The sequence below is a fragment of the Giraffa tippelskirchi genome, chromosome 2 (genome assembly GCF_054371585.1).
Source record: "Giraffa tippelskirchi isolate mGirTip1 chromosome 2, T2T-mGirTip1v1.2.pri, whole genome shotgun sequence".
Taxonomy (NCBI): Eukaryota; Metazoa; Chordata; class Mammalia; order Artiodactyla; family Giraffidae; genus Giraffa; species Giraffa tippelskirchi.
In genome coordinates, this window is record NC_137276.1 from 93,180,664 (window position 1) to 93,190,007 (window position 9,344).

Below are 9,344 nucleotides of genomic sequence, written 5' to 3' on the forward strand. Positions count from 1 at the left end.
GAGCCAAAGCAAAAACTATGCTCAGTTGTGGATGTGTCTAGTGATGAAAGTAAAGTCCGATGCTATAAGAACAATATTGCATAGGAACCTGGGAAGTTAGGTCCATGAATCACGGTAAATTGGAAGTGGTCAGACAAGAGCTGGCAAGAGTGAACATTGATATTTTAGGAATCAGTGCTAAATGGATGGGAAAGGGTGAATTTAATTCAGATGACCATTATATCTACTACTGTGGGCAAGAATCCCTTAGAAGAGATGGAGTAGCCCTCATGGTCAACAAAAGTCTGAAATGCAGTACATAGGTGCATTCTCAAAAAGGACAGAATGATCTCATTCGTTTTCAAGGCAAACCATTCAAAATCATAATAACTCAAGTCTGTGCTCCAATCACTAATGCTGAAGAAGCTGAATGGTTCTATGAAGACCTCCAAGACCTTCTAGAACTAACACCTAGAAAAGAAGTCCTTTTCATCATAGGGGACTGGAATGCAAAGTAGGATGTCAAGAAATACCTGGAGTACCAGGCAGGTTTGGCCTTGGAGTGCAAAACGAAGCAGGGTAAAAGGTAACAGAGTGCTGCCAAGAGAATACACTGGTCATAGCAAACATCCTCTTCCAACAACATAAGAGACGACTCTACTCGTGGACATCACCAGATGGTGAACACCAAAATCAGATTGATTGTATTCTTTGCAGCTGAAGATGGAGAAGCTCTATACAAAACAAAGCAAAAACAAGACTGGGAGCTGACTGTGACTCAGATCAAGAACTCTTTACTGCAAAATTCAAACTTCAATTGAAGAAAGTAGGGAAAACCACTAGACCATTCAGGTATGACCTAAATCAAATCCCTTACAATTATACAGTATAAGTGACAACTAAATCTGACAGGCAGAGTGCCTGAGGAACTATGGATGGAGGTTTGTAACATTATTCAGGAGGCAGTGACCAAAACCACCTGCAAGAAAAAGAAATGCAAAAAGACAAAATGGTTGTCTGAGGAGGCCTTACAAATAGCTGAGAAAAGAAGAGAAATGAAAGGCAAAGGAGAAAAGGAAAGATACATCCATCGAATGGAGAATTCCAAAGAAGACCAAGGAAAGATAAGAAAGCCTTCCTAAGTGAACAATGCAAAGAAATAGAGGAAAACAATAGAATGGAAAAGACCAGAGATCTCTTCAAGAAAATTAGAGATACCAAGGGAATATTTCATGCAAAGATGGGCACAATAAAGGACAGAAAGAGTGTGGAACTAACAGAAGCAGCAGATATTAAGAAGAGGTGGCAAGAATACACAGAAGAGCTACACAAAAATGTTCTTAATGATCCGGATAACTGAAATGGTGTGATCACTCACCTAGAACCAGACATCCTGGAGTGCGAAGTCAAGTGGGCCTAAGGAAGCATCACTATGAACAAAGCTAGTGAAAGTGATGAAATTCCAGCTAAGCTATTTCAAATCCTAAAAGATGATGCTGTTAAAGTGGTGAACTCAATGTGCCAGCAAATTTGGAATACTCAGCAGTGGTCACAGGACTGGAAAAAGTCAGTTTCATTCTAATCCCAAAGGATGTTCAAACTACCACACAATTGCACTCATTTCACACACTAGCAAGGAATACTCAAAATCCTTCAAGCTAGGCTTCAACAGTATGTGAACCGAGAAATTCTAGGTTTACAAGCTGGATTTAGAAAAGGCAGAGGAATCAGAGATCAAATTGGATATATAAATAGCAAGAGAGTGCCAGAAAAACATCTACTTCTGCTTCATTGACTAAGCTAAATCCTTTGACTGTGTGGATCACATCAAACTGTGGAAAATTCTGAAAGAGATGGGGATACCAGAGCACCTGACCTGTCTCCTGAGAAATCTGTATGCAGGTCAAGAAGCAACCGGACATGGAATAATGGACTGGTACAAAATTGGGAAAGGAGTATGTCAAGGCTGTACGTCAAGGTGACAATATACATATTGTCACCCTGCTTATTTAACTTATACACAGAATATTTCAGGCAAAATGTCAGGCTGGATGAAGCACAAGCTGGAATCAAGATTGCCAGGAGAAATATCAATAACCTCAGATACGCAGATGACACCACTTTAATGGCAGAAAGCGAAGAGGAACTAAAGAGCCTCTTGGTGAAGATGAAAGAAGAGAGTGAAAAAACTGGCTTAAAGCTCAATATTCAAAAAACAAAGATCATGGCATCCTGTCCCATCACTTCATGGCAAATAGATGGGCAAACAATGGAAACAGTGACAGACTTTATTTTCTTGGGCTCCAAAATCACTGCAGATGGTGAGTGCAGCCATGAAATTAACAGATGCTTTTTCTTGGAAGAAAAGCTATGACCAAACCTCGACAGCATGTTAAAAAGCAGAGACATCGCTTTGCCAACAAAGGTCTGTCTAGTCAAAGCTACAGTTTTTCAGTAGTCATGTATGGATGTTGAGAGTTGGACCATAAAGAAGTCTGAGAGCCACAGAATTGATACTTTCTAGCTGTGGTGTGGACAAGAATCTTGAGAGTCCCTTGGACTGCAAGGAACAAACCAATCAATCCTAAAGGAAATCAATCCTGGATATTCATTGGAAGGATTGAAGCTGAAGCTGAAACTCCAATACTTTGGCCACCTGATGGGAAGAACTGACTCACTGGAAAAGACCCTGATGCTGGGAAAGATCGAAGGCAGGAGGAGAAGGGGTCAGAGGATGAGATGATAGGATGGCATCACCGACCCAATGAACATGAGTTTGAGCAAGCTCCGTTAGATGGTGAAGGACAAGAATGCCTGGCTTGCTGCAGTCCTTGGGATCGCAAAGAGTCAGACATGACTGAGTGACCGAAAAACGACAAAACTGGACCAAGTTCGAGTGATCAGATCAAAGTTTGTGCACTTTCATGAGTTAAAAGGCTTCATCTTGTGTTCTGTGCCCTCCTGGTCCTCTACAATCTAGCTCACCTGGGTCTGTCCCTCCTGCACGTTTTCAATTCCATCTCTGAGTCTTTACACATGTTTTCCTTCTTCCTGGAACTAGGCCCACTAGCACACACACTTCATTAATTTTTACTCTTCTTTCTGATGATTTCTCATTCCTGAAGGAGGCCTTCCCAGACCTCTTGGGCTGTACCAAGCACCCTGTTATTCACTGGTAACTTCCTATGCTTTTAACTCAGGGTGTAACTTTTAATCACAGTTTCAAGTCCTATACCTGTGTGTTGTTTCATGCCTTGCTCCCTTAGTAAGTCACTGATAATCATATTTTTGTCTCCAGAACCTTGTCTGACAAACAGTAGGTGCTGTGTAAATGAAGCTCCTACCGGGGGAAGGGTAGGGGGATGGGGGGTGTCTTCCTTTGTGGAAGCAGGGCCTTGTTTACCAAACATGGCCCCTCTCCTGTTCTTCCAACATGATATGAGCTAAAGAATTTGTCTTCAGGGCTTCCCTGGTGGCTCAGTGGTAAAGAATCAATCTGCCAATGCAGGAGACACGGGTTCAACCCCTGATCCAGGAAGATCCCACATGACATGGAGCCACTAAGTCCGTGTGCCACAACTCCTGAAGCCCGTGCACCCTAGAGCCTGTGCTCCACAACAAGAGAAGCCACCACAATGAGAAGCCCGAGCACCACAACTAGAGAATAGCTCCCACTCGCCGCAACCTCGCCGCAACTGGAGAAAAGCCCATGCAGCAGTAAAGACCCACCACAGCCGTAAATAAGTAAATAAAGTTAAAAAAAAATTTTTTTTTAAAGAATTTGCCTTCATTACAGAACAGCATTCCACAAAAGGGTTCCCCCTCAGCACTGTCAGAACACACAAGAATGAACACTTTCTTGTAGAAAAGCAGAAGCGCTGTCAACAGGACTTCTTTTTATATCTTAGATTTTTGTTGATGTCATGGTTTTTAGAATTCAGCAAAATGAAAATTTCATTTTAAACTGGGCAATATTTTGTCAGATGTATGTTTAAAAAGCTTAAAATAAATTTAAAAGGAACAAGTGTGTGGACAAAGGAAGAAAGGATATTTTCACTGCCAATAGGGCCAAAGGACCTGATCCTCCCAGAGAAAACAATTAAAACTTCAGAAAAATGTACCAAAAAAAAAAAGGCCTGAAGACACTGAAGAATGAACCAAAGCAGGAAGATTCTGAGGATGAATCTAAGAAAAAAATGAATAGCACAAGATGAGTTACTCATATTTATGGGTATTTAGCTTTAAAGTAAGCCTAAGTTAGCTCCACATGAGGTAGGTAAATCTCTGCTAGAAAGCCTGCACTTTTGGGCCTGAAAAAGAAGACGGAGTTCAGGGCAACTGTAGCCACTGAAAACTGAAGGCAGATCCTGTAAAGGAGAGAGCTGAGAGAGGAAGTCCCAAATTCAGTGCCAATCTCCACTCACATCTCTAGAATCACTGACCCATACATGCCTGGGGCAGACTGTGAGCAGCCTTGTTGGGGAAAAAGAAATGAACTGAGATTTGAGCTGCTACTCAAAAGAGGGAATTTGCAGTAAGAATTCAACAAAGGTAATCATCTGCTAAGAAACAAATGAATAAATATACAAACCAGAATCTTGAGTCTCTACAAAATAAGGTGCACAATGTTGGGGATACAATCCAAATGTATTTGAAACAGGAAGATCAGGAGAATTTAGCCCATTATCAAGAAAAAAGACCTACCTGAGATAACTCAGATATTCAAATGAGCATTAAGGATTTTAAACGCAGCTATTATAATTGTATACTATAACTCTACACGAACTCTTCCAGGAAATAGAAGAGAACACTTTCCGGCTTATTCTATGAGCCAGTCCAGCCTCACCCTGATACCAAAGTCCAAGACGTGGCCAAAAAAAATCAACAAAAACTGCAGACCAATATGAACACAAACGATCCTTTAAAAAATTAACATATTTAATGCAACACTCTATTAAAGAAGAGACTACTGCAGGGGCTTCCCTGGTGGCTCAGTGGAAAAGAATGTGACTGCCAACGCAGGAAATACGGGTTTGATCCATGATCTGAGAAGATCCCATGTGACATGGAACAACTAAGCCCATGTGCCACAACTATTAAGCCTGTGCTCTAGAGCCCAGGAATTACAGCTACAGAATCTACCTTCCCTAGAGCGTGTGCTCTGCAGCAAGAGAAACCACCACAAAGAGAAGCCAACCCACTCTAACTAGAGAGAGCAGGCCCCACTCTCCACAATTAGAGAAAACTGTGCAGTAATGAAGACCCAGCTCAGTCAATAAATAAATAAATAAATAAATAAAATTTTATGTATATATACACACATATATATAAAGAATAGACTACATCACAACCAAGTCAACCAAGTGAGGTTTATCCCAGGAATATAAGATTGGCTGAACATTCAAAAGTCAATCAAGATAATTCACAACATCAACAGGTTAAAAATAAAACTATGTGATCATCTTAGTACATGCAAAAAGCATTTGAAAATTCCTTTTTTTTCATTTATTTAGGATAAAAATGCTCAGCAAATCAAGAATTAGAAGGGGACAAAGGGGGAAATTTCACAACCTACAGGTAAACTCATTTTTTGTTGTTCAGTTGCTCAGTTGTGTCCGACTCTTTGTGACCCCGCAGACTGCAGCATGCCAGGCCTCCCTGTCCATCACCATCTCCCAGAGTTTCCTCAAACTCACGTGCATTGAGTTGGTGATGCTATCCAATTATCTCATCCTCTGTCATCTCCTTCTCCTGCCTTCAGTCTTTCTCAGTATCAGGGTCTTTCCCAATGAGTCAGCTCTTCGCATCAGGTGGCCAAAGTATTGGAATTTCAGCTTCAGCATCAGTCTTTTCAATGAATATCCAGGATTGATTTCCTTTAGAATTGACTGGTTTGATCTCCTTGAAGTCTAAGGGACTCTCAAGAGTCTTCTCCAACACCGCAGTTCACAAGCATCAATTCTTCAGCACTCAGCTTTCTTTATGGTCCAATTCTCACATCCACACATGACCACTGAAAAAACCATAAATTTGACTAGACAGACTTTTGTTGACAAACTGATGTCTCTGCTTTGTAATATGCTGTCTAGGTTGGTCATAGCTTTTTTTCCAAGGAGCAAGCATCTTTTAATTGCATGGCTGCAGTCACCATCTGCAGTGATTTTGGAGCTCAAGAAAATAAAGTCTGTCACTGTTTCCATTGTTTGCCCATCTATTTGCCATGATGTGGTGGGACTAGATGCCATGATCTTAGTTTTTTGAATGTTGAGTTTTAAGCCGGTTTTTTCACTCTCCTCTTTCATCTTCACCAAGAGGCTCTTTAGTTCCTCTTCACTTTCTGCCATAAGGGTGGTGTCATCTGCATATCTGAGGTTATTGATATTTCTCCTGGCAATCATGATTCCAGCTTATGCTTCATCCACCTGGGCATTTTGCATATGTACTCTGCATATAAGTTAAATAAGCTAAACTCATACCTTTTGGTAAAAAATTGAAGTCTTTCCTCCACGAATGGGAACAAGAATGTTCACTCTCTTCATTCCTACCAACATCATACTGGAGATTCTAGCAAGAGCAGTGAGGCAATAAACAAAAACAAAAGTCATTTAAATTGGAAAGAAAGAAACAAAACCATCTTTATTTGCCAGTGACATGATCATCCAGGAAAAAAATCCCAGAGAACCACAAAAAAATCTATTAAGACTATTAAATGAGATAAGTGAAATCAGAAAACACAAAGTCATAATACAAAAATCAATTGTATTTTTACATAATATTAATGATCAATTGTACATTGAAATTTATAAAATGGTGCCATTTATAAGAGCATAAAAAAAAATACTTAAGGACAAAATGTTTAGAGAATGCACAAGATTTGTATGAGGGAGAGTAAAGAGGACTTAAATAAACAGATACACCATGTTCATAAATTAGAAGTGTCATTACTAAGATTCAGTTCCCTCAAATTGATGTATAGACTGAATACAATCCAAATCAATATTACAGGAGGCTTTTTTAAAGTGACAAGCTGATTCTAAAATTGATATGGAAAAGCAATGAATCTGTAATAGTTTACCCATCTAAACAGCTCACATTACCTGGTTTCATAACTTTCTATAAAGCTATCATAACTCAGACAGTGTGAAATTGGCACACACATAGATCATACAGACATATGGAGCCTAGAAATAGACCCATTCGTATATAGTCAATTATTCTTCAACAAAATTATTAAGGTAATTCAATGGAGAAAACACTATTTTTAAAAAACAAACAAAAACAGGACCATAATCTTAAACTTGCACCAATACAAAAATCAATCCAAAATGAATCATAGAGTTAATGTAAAATATTACTGACTTAACATTTAGGCCAAGACTTCTTTTCTATTATATTTAATTTCATTAATTAATCAACTTATTTATGGCTGTGCTGAGTCTTTGTTGCTGCTCAGACTTTTCTCTAGTTGCTGAGAGTGGGGACTAACTGTCCAGTTGTGTGCACGGGCTTCTCATTGCAGTTTGCTCTTGTTGCAGATCACAGGCTCTACGGTGCTCAGGCTTTGTAAGTAGTTGCAACACAAGGGCTCAGTAGTTTTGGCTCCTGGGCTCTAGAGCACAGGCTCAATAGTTGTGGCCCAAGGGTTTAGTTGCTTCTCAGCATGTGGGATCTTCCGGATTCGGGATTGAACCTATGTCTCCTGCATTGGCAGGTGGATCCTTTACCACTGAGCCACTAGGGAAGTCCTAAACTGAAAGTCTTTTCTTAAAAGAGGGCACAAAAAAGCCTGAACCCTACAAGAAAAATTGATCAATTGGACTTACTCAAAATGAAAAGTTTCTGTTCTTTGAAAGACTGTTAAGATTATGAAAAGACAGGACTGCCCTGATGGTCCAGTTGCTAAGACTCTGTGCTCCTAATGCAGGAGACCAGGGATTCAATCCCTGGTCAGGAAATGAGATCTCATATGCTGCAACCAAAGATCCCACATGCTGCAACTAAGACATGGTGCATCAATAAATATTAAAAAAAAAATTACGAAAAGACAAGCCACAATGCAGAGAAAATACATGCCATATACATATCTGAAAAGGGACTTATATTCAGAATTTATGAAGAACTCTCACAGCTCAATAATAAGAAAATAAGTAAATCAGTTTAAAAAATGGGCAATAAAATTGGTATCTGTACACAAATACAGAATGTTAATAGAAGTATAAATCACCCTTTTTTATACTTTAGGAAAAACAAAGAAGGATCTTGGAGATCATTATTTAATGGTAGAAAAAGCACTGGACCACAGGCTGAGTAGGGACACTCAATGGGGTGTGTGTGTGTTGTGAGCATCCAAGGTCACTAGAAGGTCAAGATGCTAAAATGGCTTCTCTCCTATGGCTTCCCTCCTTTCATTTGTGTACATATTTTCCCTTTCTGCTGTCAGACCTCCCCTCTGGCTCTGCCTCTAGGATGCTCATCATCCCTCCTGCCCTTGCTGGGGCTGCCTCTGCCTCTTTATTTTCATTCCTTCCTTCTTGGGGGCTTTACATCAGCCACCAGCTCTCTGACTGGAGCTGCTGCATTCCTCCCCGTGTCTATGGGAGAGAGGCCTGAGCCACTGTGGAGCATGCTTGGACTGTAAATGCTGCCAATTAAAACCAATAACAGGGCTCCTGGGATAAAAAGCAGCACCTGTACAGAGAACAGCTGCTCTTTATACTTGTAAGAATGCTTCCATATCTATTATCTCACTTAAGCCTTAGGACTGCCTTGCGCAGTGGGATGAGAACTCCTCACTTCATGGGAAAGAGACTTTGGCCCCAAGGGCCTTCTTTACTGACATCAAGTGAGCAAGCAGGTTGCTCACAGGATGTTTGATGTCTCATGGGAGACCAGGAGCCCTGAAGTGAGCACAGACTTTGGAACCAGAGAAGCTCAGATATGAGTTGACTTCCACTTGCTAGCCATGCAACTTTAGACAAGACACTTACCTTCTCTGAGCTTTCATTTCTTGTGCTCTGCTGTGGTAATACTATCTGCTGCCCAGGGTTATTTTGTTGTTGTTAAGTTGCTAAGTTTTGTCTGACTCTTTGTGACCTCATGGACTGCAGCATGCCAGGCTTCCCTGTCCTTCATTATCTCCTGGAGCTTGCTCAAATTTATGTCCATTTATTTGGTGATGCTATCCAACCATCTCATCTTCTGCCTCCCTCTTCTCCTTAATTAATGATGATCAAAAGCACAGTGAAGATAAAATTCTTCTACAAGGAACTCATTTGATGTCTTTCTCTGTGAAGACAAATCTGCTTATTTATGATATTTTTCCTTTGGGAGTGTCTTTCCTCACTTATTTTATTTGAAATATTAAA

At 40.2% G+C, this 9,344-nt stretch overlaps 1 protein-coding gene across 4 annotated transcripts in view; it reads right to left on the reverse strand.

Moving 5' to 3' along the window:
- The window catches only part of SPSB4 (splA/ryanodine receptor domain and SOCS box containing 4), a 122,629-nt gene extending 113,567 nt beyond the window's left edge, over positions 1–9,062 (reverse strand). Inside the window, exons 1-2 of one of the 4 annotated variants that reach the window (XM_081573992.1) lie at positions 8,967–9,060; positions 6,456–6,543 (exon numbers count right to left, since the gene is read on the reverse strand). The gene's annotated coding sequence lies outside the window, so the exon portion shown is untranslated. Of the gene's footprint in view, positions 1–6,455; positions 6,544–8,966 lie in introns of those variants that run through there. The other 3 variants (XM_081573991.1, XM_081573993.1, XM_081573994.1) reach the window with 3 other exon arrangements.
- Between the last annotated feature and the right edge of the window lie 282 nt (positions 9,063–9,344).